Below are 15,643 nucleotides of genomic sequence, written 5' to 3' on the forward strand. Positions count from 1 at the left end.
TTTTCTGCTAGGAGTGGCTCTGTCATTTGTTCACCTCCTAACTCTCTGTGGCTGGAGGGCAAACGGGGGCTCTGTCAGACCTAGTGGCTTTGGAAGCCAGAGCTGGGCTATCTCAAGTCTTCACTTTGTGTTTTGTTTATTTAGAGCCACAGAGTGCAACGAAGAAGTCACTTTTACGTATATGCGCTTCCCATACACCAGCCACTGTGCCAGGTGAGGGGTACCAGGAAGGAAAGGGCAGTGTGGGAGTCAGAGGTGCCAGCAAAGTGTATGAACCAGATCCAAGCGTGGCATCTGCACCAGCAGGGAGTAGATGCAGAAACTCCTCGTGGCAGAATGCACCAGGTCAAGGAGACTTCTAGAAGGTGCTGCAACCAAAGCCTTCATGCCAGGACAGAGCTCTTAAAAACACCCAAAGTCAGGGCTTTTAATGTCCATCCTATTCAAGCCCCACTTCCTCCTTAAGCCCACCCGACTGCCTCTGTCTTCAACAAACTCTTCTGTCTCCAAACTTCTGTCCAGTACAGAAGCCATTAGCCACCCGTGGCTGCCGGTCATCTGCAGTGTGACCAGGCTAAATTGAGATGTAATGTAAATATAAAATACACGCAGGGTTTGAAGGCTTAGGACACACACAAAAATAGAATGTACAATATCACATTAATAAACTCATGGGCTTCCCTGGTGGCGCAGTGGTTGAGAGTCCGCCTGCTGATGCAGGGGACACGGGTTCGTGCCCCGGTCCAGGAAGATCCCACATGCCGCGGAGTGGTTGGGCCCGTGAGCCATGGCCGCTGAGCCTGCGCGTCCGGAGCCTGTGCTCCGCAACGGGAGAGGCCACAACAGTGAGAGGCCCACGTACAGCAAAAAACAAAACAAAACAAAAAAACTCATATTGCTTACACGTCAAAATGACATTATTTGGCTATATTGGATTAAATATATTATTCTGTCTTTTTACTTTTATTAATATGGCTATTAGAAATTTAAAAATTGCGTATGGACATCTCATTTGTGGCTCAAGGGAGAGTCCCATTGTAGAGCTCTCCCTGACTCAGCCACATCAAATATGGTTCTTTACGACTTTGCCATATATTTGTTACATATACATATATATATGTGTGTGTGCGTGCGTGCGTGCATGTAAGTATAGTATATGTTCTCAGTCTCTCTGACTAGGTAGAAGACAGGACTAATGTCTCGTCTCGTTCCTCTGTGTTTCCTCACTCTCTGCCCTGCCAAAGTGCCCCTTTTGCTATTAAAGATCCAATGTGTGTTTGATAACAATTCTTTCATTCATTTGACAAATATTTGTTGAACTCAGACTCTGTGCCAGGTTCCCCTGGGAACTTAATAAACTAACTCAAAACCTGGCATAGGTAAAAAGAATGTAGGAATTATCAGTTTTATTTTGCAAGATAAGGAAATTGGGGTAAAAAGTTTAAGTGATTTGCTCAAGGTTACCCTCTAGGTAAGTGGCAGGAAACAGGATTCCAGAACTTTTTTTTTTTTTTTTTCGCGGTACGCGGTCCTCTCACTGTTGTGGCCTCTCCCGTTGCGGAGCACAGGCTCCGGACGCGCAGGCTCAGTGGCCATGGCTCACGGGCCCAGCCGCTCTGCGGCATGTGGGATCCTCCCGGACCAGGGCACGAACCCATGTCCCCTGCATCGGCAGGCGGACTCTCAACCACTGCGTCACCAGGGAAGCCCCAGAACTCTTTTTTTAATGTGGCTCCAAATCGTGTTCAGCATGCTGATCCTGTTGAGAATCCTTCACCCCAGCCCAGGTGCACCCTAAATCCTGTCTTCTTGTTTGTATATGTGCACTTATTACAACGCTCTCTAATCGTCCATCCTTCCCAATAGACTCTGAATAGGAGGACAGAAACTATGTCTCCGCTGATCCCTGTTGCATCCCTGGGGCCTCGCACATGCCTGGCACCTCGTAAGCACTTAGTAAATGTCTGTTGAAGATATTTAGTAATAAACGAGTGTGCCTTCTCCCTCCCGCCATTATAAAATTCATGTTGAATTCCATTTTCCTGGAGAGGATACAAATTGGAATAAAGCTCTATAGCTGCTTTCTCAACAACTGAAATATTGTAAACATTCATTTTGTATTTTATTTATTTAGAGCTCTACAATGCAAAAAAGAAATCCATTTAGAGTCTGGGGAAGAAGTCTCTCTTTCCCTGCCGGTCTGTCTTTCTGCTTTTATGTTATCTCACCTACATGACAAAACCAGCCACCTGTCTTTTGTCAAAATACACTATGCATCCTCATAACAACTGTATGCTAGCTGCTGCCAGGGCCTTGGTGCAAACCTGGGACTGGTGGGTTTTTAAAATTATCTTGACATAACTTATTTGCCATAGAAGTATCTGAGTAGATTGTAACATGCCAGGACCACCTAATGGTTATAAGACAGGAAACCATCCTGCCCACCAGAGAAGAGAGGTAGCCAGGCATGGAGAGAAGAACACTGAGCTACAAAGCATTAGGAGTGGTACGGGTCTCAGCTTTGTCATTACTATCTCTGTAACCTTGAATGAGCCATGTTTCCTCATTGTCATGAACCTAGTTCTCATATCTATAAAATTGAGGACATTGAGATAGATCAGAAGGGACAGCAACATGGCATACGTACCACCCTGCTGTTGCTGTCTTCCATTGCAGACATTGCTAATCAATCACAATTTACTCTCCATTGATCCACAGTACAGCTTCATAAACCTTATCACAGCACTGCTTACACTGTCACTCATCAGTCACTGACCATTGCCAGGCAAACAGTCCTTTTTCTCTTTTTGTGCAGGGTAGGAAGAAGAGAAGAAATCACAGTAGGACAGTTTTTATTCTTAAAAGCCTTCGCTGCATTAGCTGGAAGTCACCAGCGTAGTCATGAAGACATCACAAACCATCCTCTGAGAGGACCCTGGTGTGGAAAGGTCATTGAGCCCTTCTGGCTCCTGGCAACACTGAGGTGGCAGAGCTCTGAATGGGCTGAGACTTTGAGGGAATTGGCCAGGGACCATATTCTTTCTGCAGCTCCACTAGGTGGTCATCATCAGGACTTGATAAGGAAGGGGGCTGCAGCCTTGTTTCTTGGGACATTACCCAAAACTCTGAGATATTTGCTGGATTGTGGGAATTTCTTCTTAGTGGTTAGAACACCAGTATCTGGCTCTCCAGACAGCTGTTTACATTTGGATTTCTTTGGGCTAGTTTCGTGTAGTGGAAAAGGCAACTGGGGAATGACTTTTCCTGGCAGAGGTACTATTAGGTGAAATAAAGCCGCAGACTTTATTGACTCTTTTTAAAGAATAAGAACATATGCATAGATCAATGTCCAAAAGGATAAAATCATGATGGCTAATGTGGTTTTTTCTGCCTTTCTTTTTTTTTGAATTTTATATTGGAGTATAGATGATTTACAGTGTTGTGTTAGTTTCAGCTGTACAGCAAAGTGATTCAGTTATACATATACATATATCTATTCTTTTTCAGATTCTTTTCCCATATAGGTTATTATGAGTATTGAGTAGAGTTTCCTGTGCTATACAGAAGATCCTGTTGATTATTTTATATATAGTAGTGTGTATATGTTAATCCCAACCTCCTTATTTATCCTTCCCTCCCCACCTTTCCCCTTTGGTAAGCCTAGGTTCGTTTTCTAAGTCTGTGTGTCTCTTTCTGTTTTGTAAATAAGTTCATTTGTATCATTTTTTTAGATTCCACATATAAGTGATATCATATGATATTTGTCTTTGTCTGTCTGACTTACTTAGTATGATCATCTCTAGGTCCATCCATGTTGCTGCAAATGGCATTATTTCATTCTTTCTTATGGCTGAGTAATATTCCATTGTATATATGTGCCACATCTTTACATGATGGCTAATGTTTATTGAGTGTCTGCTAACTGCCAGGCAGTGTGTGAAATGCTTTTCAAATTCCATCCCACCTCATTCTCACAACAGCACTAAGAGATGAGTGTCCCTGTCAGCCCCATTTTACTGACAGGGGCACTGAAGCTGAGGAGGGTGTAGTAACTTCTCCATGGTCACAAGCTTGTTAAACATATAAACAAGGATATAAAGCCAAGTGTGTGACTCCAAAAGCAGTCCTCTTAGCTTCTGCATTTTACTGCCCCACCCAGAGTTTGAAAGTGATTGTCTCAGAGTCTTGAGATTAGAGGCGATTCAGCGATTTTTTTTCTTTGTGCTTTTCTGAGTTTTCAAAATTTTCTACACTGAACCTATATAACTATTGAAAACAGCGGGAAAAGTCTTAAAAAGAAAAAAGAAATCACAAGAAAATGAATCTGGAGTCAGAGTTAGAAGTTCTGAATTTAATACCCAGCTGTTTTTAACAGATTGTCTAACCTTAGGCTGGTAGTTTCCCTTGTCTCAGTCTTGGTTTCCTCTTCTATAAAATGTGATCACTGGACTGAAAGATCTGTAAGATTCCTTCTGGGCTGGAAATTATATACATTTATTTGGGCAGGGGTTAGGAGGTAGTATCTAGTAGATGCATTCATCAGCTTTTTTTTTTTTTCCCACCTGGGAGGTGATGATTATTTAAGAGTGAGAAACTCTTTTGGGACCATATGGTATAAAAAATTCAGAGTGGTTTCTGTGTTAGTGCTCTAGAAGCACAATAAGCTCAATTTTATTACAACAATGAGTTTCTCAAAACAAATGTGTTAGAACATGACCTTGGTTGTCATCATGGGACTCTTCATACAGAACTTGGCCTTTTCTATATAGTCCATGTCTGTCATCAATGTCTGTCTGGTTGTCTAGTTTAAATTTAGTGGTTTTGCGGTGTTGAGGTTGTGATGGGATTGTTAGAGTTAAATACATGATGTTTTATTAATTTAGTCGCATTTATAGATCTTGAGAGGCCTGCGGTGATAAAAATCTGAGTTATACATTGCATTAAGCAGAGTTATATAAAGCCTGTTGAATATTAATTTTGTAATGATTCACCTTACAGTTTTATGAGACTAGGTATAAAAAGATACAGTGAATAATTGAGCCCATGATCTATAAAATGAAGTCTAGGGAAGAAAGAGTAATTGGAAGTGAAAAGAGCAAAGCTTTTCCCTTTGTTGAGATCAAGTTAATTCAATCTCAGCCCCTTCCTGCAAATTCAGGTCCCCTAGGTTTTTAGAGCATTAGATGAATGTATAGTAAAAAATACAAAGCAAATAAAATGTGGATATTTTCTACCATATTACTGCTTTCATTATTTTTAGTTTAGCCTCTAAATATATTTGATTTTTATAATCTGAATATTTTATAAATCTTTTTATAAATCTTTTTCCAGGTTATATTTTTCAAAAATTGTTTCTAAAATAAAGCAAGTTCTTGCACATGAGAGATAAAATTACTTATATCTCTTACCTCTCAAATTGCCCTTTGCAGAAGTTATATAGATGGGCAATAAGCATGTTAAAAGATGCTCAACATTATCAGCCTCACGGAAACCCACATTCAAACCACAGTGAAATACCACCTCGTACCTATCAAAATGGATAAAATTAAAAGACTGACAATACCAAGTGTTGGTGAGGACATGGAGCAACTGGAACTCTCATGCACTGCTGGGAGGAATGTAAAGTTGTAAAACCACGTTGGATCACAGTTTTCAGTTTTTATAAGATTAAAAATACCCTTATCATAGGACCTGGCCATTCCACTCCGAAGTATTCACAGAAAAAAAAGATGTGACACACACACACACACACACACACACACACACACACACACACAATGGAATGTTACTTGGCCATACAAAGAATGAAATTTTGCCATTTGCAACAACATGGATGGACTTGGAGGGTATTATGCTAAGTGAAATAAGTCAGACAGAGAAATACAAGTACTGTATGATATCATTTGTATGTGGAATCTAAAAAATACAACAAACTAGTTGAATATAACAAAAAAGAAACAGACTCACAGATAAACAGAACAAACTAGTGCTTACCAGTGGGGAGAGGGGAGGGGAGAGGGGCAGGATAGGGGTAGGGGTTTTAGAGGTACAAACTATTGTGTATAAAATAAGCTGCAAGGATATATTGTACACACAGGGAATATAGTCAATATTTTGTAATAACTATAAATGAAATATAACCTTTAAAAATTGTGAATCACTATGATGTACACCTGAAACTTATATAATGTACATCAACTATACCTCAATTAAAAAAAACCCCCGACAAATATCCATCAGTAGATGAATGGATAAACAAATTGGGGTATAGCTATACAATAGAATACTGTAAAATAAAACAAAACAATTAAAAAGAACAAACTACTAATATGTGTAACAACATGACTATATCTCAGAAATATGCTGAGTGAAAGGAGCCAGATGCAAAAAAAATTCAGACTGTCTTTAATTCGTATGAGATTCTAGAAAAAGCACATCAATATATAATGACAGGAAGCAGATCAGTGCCTTCCTGGGGCAGAGGTAGGAGGTAAAGGGGAGAATGGAGTATGGAGGGACATGAAGGAACTTTTCAGGGGATGAAACGTGCTATATCTTAATTGTGGTGGTAGGTACAGGAGTATATGAATTTGTCAAAATCCAATGAACCGAACACTTAAAATGGGAGTATTTTATTATATGTAAATTATACCTCAAAGAAGTTGATTTTGAAAATGCCTTTTGCAGTATCTCTCTTGTTGGTTCATTAACATCTCTAGACGACCTAAGATCTTGATTCTAAATCAAGTTTCTGTATTTACTCATTGTGGGATCGTGGCTCTCATACTCCATATATAAAATAGGTATAATTACTATATTTGGCCAAGCTTTTGGAATTGCCCTGAGGAGCACAAGAGATGATGAATGTGTAAAAGTGATTTTTGAATCATGATACTTTGCAGAAAATTGGCTGTCACTCCCACTTTGTAGTTCACTCTGCAAGTCAGAGTGAAATTACCTTGAAATGGTGCCCCATCTAAAATTTCAGAGTTGATCCTCTTACCTGGGCCCCAAATGAACTCTCCCCATACTGAACGCCAGGCCAGAGCGCGGAGAATCCTAGCAAATTTTCTTAGCACTTTAAAAATATCCGCCTGCCTCAGTGTGACATACCAATCAACCCACTCAGACTCCGAGCCCTTCACTTCCAGCGGTGACAACCTACACAATTGTTCCCCCAAGTCAAGACACACTGTATGAGTCATCTTAGCTTGTCAACTAGGTTTAAGTTTCATTTGACATCTTCGAAGAATCTTCTGTTTCCAGAGCAATGAACTCTATGTCGGAGGCTAACCTAGTTGTGGGTAACAACGAAGTTATTTATATATAGAGAGAGATGTCCCTTCTGCAAGTTAACAACTTGTCTTCTGGGCAAGGAATTGACTTTTAACTCTGAATGGACAAGGAACATTGAAAAGTTGGGCCCTGATTTAATCTGAAGCAACACACGCATTCATTTGACAAAAAGTCACTGAGTATCTACTATGTGCTTTGTTCTAGGCCCTGGGGCTTTAGCACTGAATAGGAAAAGCAAGATCATCCTCCTCACAGAGCTTACATTCTCTTTGTGGGGAGGAAACCAGCAGTCAAACAATGTGACTTCAGGATCCTACAGGTTATAAATCGGGGGAGAGAAAACACAAATATAGTTTGATAGTATTTAGGATATCGTGGTCAGGGAAGGTCATGTGTGTTGGGTTGGAACGAAGAGATGGAGCCGGCTGTGGGACAAGCTGGAGAAACAGTGATCTAAGTAAGCAGTGGGGACGGCAAGTTAGAACGGGCTTGGCAAAGGAAGGAAGGAAAAGGAGGCCAATGCGAGAAGTACTGAGGGTGAAGGGAAGATTGTCATGACATAAGGTTTGAGAGGTGAAGAGGGGATGGAGTTTATGTTTTATTCTGTGAAAATCAGGAGACACCGAAGAGTTTTAAGTGGGGGAGGGAAATGACCTACTATATAAATATGGCCACCATGAGAAGAAGGAATTGACTCGGGCCCGGGTCAAGGGGGACAGTCAGCATGAAGGCTGTGGAAGTAGTCTAAGGGAGACATGATGGTGGCATGGACTAGGAATGGCATTGGAAATAAGGAGAGAAGAACAAATAAAGGGAACGTGTTTTAGAGGTAGTGCTGCTAGGATTTGATGAATGGGAAGTGGGGTGATGAAGAAAAAGAATGCATAGTTTGGGCTTCCCTGGTGGCGCAGTGGTTGAGAGTCTGCCTGCCGATGCAGGGGAAACGGGTTCGTGCCCCGGTCTGGGAAGATTCCCACATGCCGCGGAGCGGCTGGGCCCGTGAGCCATGGCCACTGGGCCTGTGCGTCCGGAGCCTGTGCTCCGCAACGGGAGAGGCCACAACAGTGAGAGGCCCACATACCGCAAAAAAAAAAAAAAAAAAAAAAGAATGCATAGTTTTATGGCTGGGGCAACCAAGAGGTGATGGGAGTCTTTCTTAGGAGACCACCTAGAGTGACTGCTTACAGTGTCTGCATCCTTTGTCTGCCATTAGAGCAGTGACCTAATTACTCTGAAGACTGAAACAGCAGTAAGTATTTGTAAATATCCTGTGATGGGAACTCTCTGGTTGTAAAGACTATATCATCTCCCTTCTCTGATTTCGCTAGACGTGCTAATAAGTGAGTGCTGGAAGTGTTAACTTCTAATCACAACCTTCTTTTGCTAAAGCCATTTTCAGCAGACACCAGTTCAGGGCAAGATCCAAACCTCTCTGTTGTTTATTGCTGGTATGTCACTATTCACTACATGCTCACTGCAGGGAGAGGGCTCTGATGAATTTACATTTGCTCTGGGAGACTTTTGAGAAGTTTGCCTATTTTTGTTAATTATGGCTTGTGAATTACTTTGTCAGAAATTTTGAAACCCAGAAGTCTAAAAAAATTATGAGGTATTATTAAATATTTAAATATTGCTAATGTCTCTATGTGGTATGAGATTTTGGCTGCGATTGGATCTTTGGGCTGTTTAGTTCCAGGTTTATCATCTTGTAGAGAGTCTCAGCTCCAGTTCTGCCTATTAAAGCAAATTTTAAATTTGTTTCAAACAATCTGTTGGATAAGCATGTGTTGAGACCTTGTTGTCTGTTCTCTATTCATGGGCAGTAAAGTAGTGAGCTTAGCACTGGAATGCAAGCATCTTAGCTTGCGAAAATAATGTCTCAGTAACAGTGAGAAATGTTATCTTTTAAAATGTTTTGAATTATTTTCTTTTCCATTATAAAAATAATATATGCTCATCCTAAAGATTTTGGAAGGTACAGAATAAAACTCAGCCATAGCCCAATCATGAAGAACTCCATGAGATGTTGAATTTTCTCATAAACTGGAAGGGCTGGAATGAGCTTGTTCATTGATCTGCAGCAACTTCTCATTTTGCCTATGAAGAAACTGAGGCCCAGGGCAGCAATGAGTCTAGAACCCAGGTTTCCTCACTACCAGTTTTGAGCTGCTTCCCTGATTGTTTATATGGCTTCATAAGTACTTCACATTCTTGGGTTCTCACTGGAGGCACAAAGATCTGCTACCCCCTTTTAAAATTTTTATTTATTTGTTTATTTATTTATTTATTTATTTTAGGTTGCATTGGGTCTTCATTGCTGCGCGTGGCTTTCTCCAGTTGCCGCCTGCGGGGGCTACTCTTCCTTGCGGTGTGCATGCTTCTCACTGTGGTGGCTTCTCTTGTTGCAGAGCACGGGCTCTAGGCGCGCGGGCTTCAGTAGTTGTGGCACACAGCCTCAGTAGCTGTGGATCGCCGGCTTCGGAGTTCAGGCTCAGTAGTTGTGGCACTCGGGCTTAGTTGCTGCTCACATGTGGGATCTTCCCGGACCAGGGCTCGAACCCATGTGTCCTTCATTGGCAGGCAGATTCTTAACCACTGCGCCACCAGGGAAGCCCCTCCCCCCCGCCCTTCTTGAGTTAAGGGCCTGTGACACATCTTGTCACTGAGCATACATGTGGCTCCATCTGCCCCCTGCTGTTCGGGAGGCTGAGTGGTCTTTTCTTCTTTTTGCTTCTTCTCCGTGGTTCTTAAGTAGGGATGGCATTAAATTGCCTTGATCTAGGTGAGTAGTTCTTAAAGAATGGTTTTTGGACTACCGCATCGGAATTATCTAGGGTACTTGTTGAAAATGAAGACTCCTGTGCCTCAACCCAGGTTTGTGGAATCACAATCTCTAGGGGTGGGACTGGGAATCTGACTTCTTAAACTCAGATCCACTGAAAAATAAGTTTGTCAAGAGGAATAAAACTTTTTATATTTTATCATTCAAATTGTCTTCTCTATGTTGGATAAGTAGAGAGATGGATAGATAGATAGATAGATAGATGGACAGATGGATAGGTGTTTGTAAATGGATAAAAAGTTTCTGGTTCCATGCAGAGAAACTGTTAATGGTTATCTTTTAGGTGTAAAAATGGGGTGAATGGGAGAGTGCAGCTTTCTCTGTTCTAAGACACTTAGAAACCTGGATACACAGACCATAGATGTGTTTAGAATTCCTAAACACATTGTAAGTATTTGTGCAGTTAAGCTATTTCTTTGAGAGACTAGAAATATCTATGTAATATTATTTAATTTGCTAGCGTGTGTATGGCCAGTGGGAGAAAGGGAATACTCCATAGTTGATATAAGAGGCCACAGAAGGAACAAACAGGGGGCTCAGGGGAGATCAAAGTTAGTTCATTTATTCACTTACTCATTTATTCAGCAAATATTCATTGAAAAACACCTCGTGTGTGCCAGAAACTGTTTGAGGTGCTGAGGACACAGGAGAGAACAAGTCAGCAGGGTCCCTGATCATGCAGCACTTCTAGTCTACTATGGGGAAACACCAATAAAGAGTTAAACAAGATAACTTCAAATGGTGACAAATGCTGTGAAGAAATAAAGGAGCTGTGCCATTATGAATGATCAGAGGGCCATTCTCTTGTGGACAGGGATGGTCCCTCAGAGATGACATCTCAACTGAGACCCTAATGGTAAGAAGAAACCAGCCAGGGGCATACCTGGGGAATAAGGGTTCCAGAAAAGGGAAGCTGCATGGACAAAGGTCTCAAGGTGGATTAGCTTGTTGAGTTTGGGGTACATTAAGAAAATGTGTGTGGCTAAAGCTTAATGAATAACAGAAGATACAAGATAAAGTTTAAGAGGAAAACAGCGCCAAGCCACGTATTATAATCACGCCAGAGTAAAGAATTTGAATTTCATTCTAAGTGTAATAGAAAGTCCTAGCAGAGCTACACTGAGAGAGGGATGAGTTGATATCTTTGGATTTGGGTTTTTTTTTAAATCACTGCAACACTCAAAATTATGTAGAAACTTACAGTAAATTGTAAATAGATGTGCAAATACTTGGAAATCATAAAAGAACTAAAGAAATGGCAAGATATACCATATACATGGAAGGGGAAGATCAATATCATAAAATGTCGATGCTTACAAAAAAGTACTTATAAATTCATTGCAGTTCTAAGCAAAATCCCAACAGCATTCTAAAATTTGAGTGGCAGTGTAAAAATTCACGGATTTAACAAGGGAGTTTTGCAAAAGGAGAAAAAAGAGTTAGGACTCCACTAACTATCAAAATCTATTATAAAATCTTCGTAATTAAGATACTGTGTTTTTGGTGAAAGAAAAATAGATGAGTGCGGCAGAATAGAGAGCCCAGTGATGAGCTGAACAAAATGGATGCTTCTGTATGATACAGGAGGACTTGGAAGTCCCAGTGGAAAACAGAGAGAATCAGGAGTAAATGGTGTTGGAACAATTGGTTTTCCTTAAGAAAAAAAAAATGATATTTTTTTCTGTGAGTCTGTTACTTTTTTGTTGTATTCACTAGTTGTATTTTTTTTAGATTCCACATGTGATATATGGTATTTGTCATTCTCTGTCTGACTTATTTTACTTTGCATAGTTCCCTCCAAGTCCATCCATGTTGTTGCAAATGGCAACATTTTATTCTTTTTTTATGGCTGAGTAGGATTCCATTGTGTGTGTGTATATATATATACACACCATATCTTCTTTGTCCATTCACCTGTTGATGGGTAGATGCTGCTGGTACTACTTTGAACTCCAAGAGGATGTGACCACTTTTTTTGCTTCATTTCTCTATTGCCCAAAAGTTCTTCCTAGTATAACACTTGCCCCTGTTGCTTCCTTTGTCCGAGTTATGAAATTGTCATCTAAAGAAGCCAGGAATTTGTCAGGAATTTTAGCAAAATGAGATGCTCAACTGATGTCTAAACAATTTAAGTCCTCCTTATCCCCATCCCTCCAGTTATGCTCCCACACCTTTCTTTTTCTGAGCATTTTGATTATTGTGGTAAAATATACTTAACATAAAATTTACTATTGTAATTATTTTTAAATGTACAGTTCAGTGGCATTAAGTACACTCACAATGTTGTACAGCCGTCACCACCTCTGTCTCTAGAATCTTTTTCATCAGCTCATACTGAAACTCTATGACCATCAAACAGTAACTTTCCATTCCTCAGTCCCCTCATCCCCCAATGACCTCTGTTCTACTTTCTCTATGAATTTGACTCTAGGAACCTCATACAAGTGGAATCAAACAATATTTATCCTTTTGCATCTGGCTTATTTCACTCACCGTAATGTTTTTTTTTTTCACCGTAATGTTTTAAAGATTCAGTCACATTGCAGCGTGTATCAGAATTTCATTCTTTTTAAGAATGGATACTATTCCATTGTATGTATATACCACATTTTGTTAACCCAGTCATTCATTTATGGACACTTGGGTTGTTTCTACCTTTCTGCTAATGTGAACGATATAACAGATAATGCAGCTATGAACATGGTGTACAAATATCTGTTTGAGTCCCTGTTTTCAGTACTTTCTGGTACATAACCAGAAGTGGAATTGCTGAATCATATAGTAATTCTATGTTTAATTTTTTGGGGATCGAGTGCACAGTTAACTTTGGCAAATTAAAGAAGGGGGCATGAGATGCTGTCCTGAATCTCCCATTTCCTGGTTGGTCACAGTTCCTTCAGGTATGTCACCATTCCCAGAGTGATTCTGTTATTTAAAAATAATGGGGTTACTGTAACTCATCCATCCTAATTCATTGAGACTTGCAGTTCTTTGCTTATCCTCAGATACCTAATAGCACAAGTATCTTTCACTAAATTTTATGGGTGAAGTTATATGCTCTAATTGCATTTGTGTATTTGGTACGTCCAAAGACCTTAACACACAGCCCTCACTCATGTTAAGAGTCTGGTTGAATATATTTCCATAACGCTCTTAGCTTGCCTTTTCTCCCTTCCTTTCTTTAATCTCCTTCCAAACACCATCCACTCTGTTTCTATTCATAGGCTTTGGGGTTTTCAAATTGATGCATATTTACTTTGTGTATAGTGCTGTTTGTCACAGGCAGGAGTCATTGTGCATGGGGCCATGGAATCAAAGAACTTACTAGCTGTGTGTAACTTCAGACAAGGGATTATATTTCCCTGACTCAGTTTCCTCATCTGCACCATATAATAAAACCTATATTATTTTCGGAGTTTCTAGATACATCAGAGGCCACGTAAGTGGTGTACCCAACTCTGGCTTATGGTGGGTGCTCGATGAATGGTAGTTTTCTAGGCAGTTGGGAGGTATCTGTTCATTTCTCTTTTTTCTGTCCTTGTGATCCGAGCTGACAGAAGCTGTTCAGTCTTTGTTAACACAACTAAAATAAGGTACTTAAACAGTTCTTTGTACATGATGCTAGATGCTGCTTGTTATATCATTATTTACAAGGAACTTTTGTCATCTAGTGGACACATGACAGTTGTGGAGAGATGGTTCAATAGAGCAGAAAATATACAGAGTCGTTCCAGCACCAGTTTTCCCTATGTGCATAATCTTTTGCAAATCACTCTCTCTCTCTCTGAGTCTAATTAATCTGTAAAGTAGGGGCTTGGACTCTTAACACATGCCTAGTATATTCTTTCTAAGCCCAGTATTTTACCTATTAGTCTTGGGGACCAAGGGGATGACTGGGTGTGGGAGGTCTTCATTCTGATTTAGTACGACCCAAACCTCTACCCCATCCCCTCACTCTCTACCTACATTACACTCTATCAACATCAGATTTCACTATGTAGATTTAACATAGTTCATATTTTAATGTTTAATTTTAAACACCTAACATAAAGTTAGCCTCTTACTAGCTTTAAGAGCTACTTTTCTCCTAAAAGGATATTGAAGATGATTGCCTACAAGAAACTCCCAACCTACACTATGCTCTCGTTGTAGATGAGTTCTTAGAATATCTAGTTACCGAGTCCAAGCTCATACTGCTTGCTGCACTACAGACCAATAAATTGAGAGACAAGTTGTTGGGGCAAGGAACAGAGACTTTATTCAGAAAGCCAGCAGTTTGCAAAGACGGTGGACTAGTGTCCCAAAGAACCTTCTTACCCCAGTTAGAATTCAGGCTACTTTGATACAAAAGGGGGAGCGGATGTGGTTGGTGGTTACATACTTCTTGTTGCCAGAATCCTTTGTTATTGCAGCTGTCCACATAGATCTGGTCGTAATGTTCCTATAAACCTCCACAACCAATGTTGTTCTTTGTTCTGCAATTTTTTACCTTTATATGAATGGAAAAGTGTTATACCTTTAAAAGTAAGGGCCTTGAGAATGGGCTGTAATGTATCTTTCAGGCTATAGGCAACAGTCTTTTACAGAGACAGCGTGACTAAGCACAGGCAACAAAGCACAAGGGTTAGAGCTAAAGGAATAAACCCAATATGGCGTCAGGTTTATTCTTCTCTCTTACAGTTCCTGTTAGAAAGGATGGATTTGTCCTATAGCAGCAGTAAGGAGAGAGCGGATAAAGGTGCTTGTGAAGGAATCATACGGAGTTCTTTCTGCTTCCTGTTGCCACCTTCCACCTCATACCTGTGTCACATCTAGAGGAGTTGAGGGTCAGATGGGATGGGCCGTGGGGTCCGTTGAGGATGGTGCAACAGTGGAGTTGCATTGAACCACGTGGCGCAGTGATGAATACCACATCTGCTGCCTCTGACCTCCTCTTCTTGTCCAGTTTTCACACCCTGCTGTGTGCAAAACAGTTTGGGCCCACAGTTGACAAGCGAGAATTGTCCTTCCCGACTGAAGGAGAGCTTCTGGGGAAAAGTTGTTTTCTTTTATAGGGAGAATAACAAATCCATATAAATGAGTGTATCTTATGGTGCAATCCACATGCTAAATTTCATCAGTATTCATGACACGTGCTTCATTCTCTCCACAACTGACATCTGTTAAAACTAGGTTCAGGAGTAAACCATCCTGGTTTCAGCAATTCTGAAACACAGATTCTGAGGTGATATTTTATTGAGTTCTCCCACTCTCACAGTCTTGATTTTACAACTGACTGTAGCTAACTTTTAGTGCTTTAGCGTCTCCTACAGAGACAGAGGCTAGCATTCTATATTCAATGAAAGGCGTTACATGAGAAGCCAAATCAGTATCAGATCTTTAGTTGTTAAGGAGGAGAGCCTCTTTTCGTCTGTATTTTGAGATAGCTCTATTCTAAATCTCATCTAATTAGGTGAATTTCTAAAACTGTGATTAAACTGTAGCCAATCAAAGGAAAATTAGAAA

General features: G+C 40.4%; 1 protein-coding gene across 7 annotated transcripts in view; it reads left to right on the plus strand.

The window, feature by feature from the left end:
• Nucleotides 1-15,643, plus strand: part of FRMD4B (FERM domain containing 4B) — a 323,064-nt gene that overhangs the window by 77,233 nt on the left and 230,188 nt on the right. The window contains exon 1 of one of the 7 annotated variants that reach the window (XM_081246509.1): nucleotides 15,343-15,362. The exons of the other annotated variants lie outside the window; for them this stretch is intronic. The gene's annotated coding sequence lies outside the window, so the exon portion shown is untranslated. Of the gene's footprint in view, nucleotides 1-15,342; nucleotides 15,363-15,643 lie in introns of those variants that run through there. 7 annotated transcript variants of the gene reach the window in all.

The sequence above is a fragment of the Mesoplodon bidens genome, assembly GCF_964165515.1.
Source record: "Mesoplodon bidens genome assembly, chromosome: 10".
In the NCBI taxonomy this organism is placed as follows: domain Eukaryota; kingdom Metazoa; phylum Chordata; class Mammalia; order Artiodactyla; family Ziphiidae; genus Mesoplodon; species Mesoplodon bidens.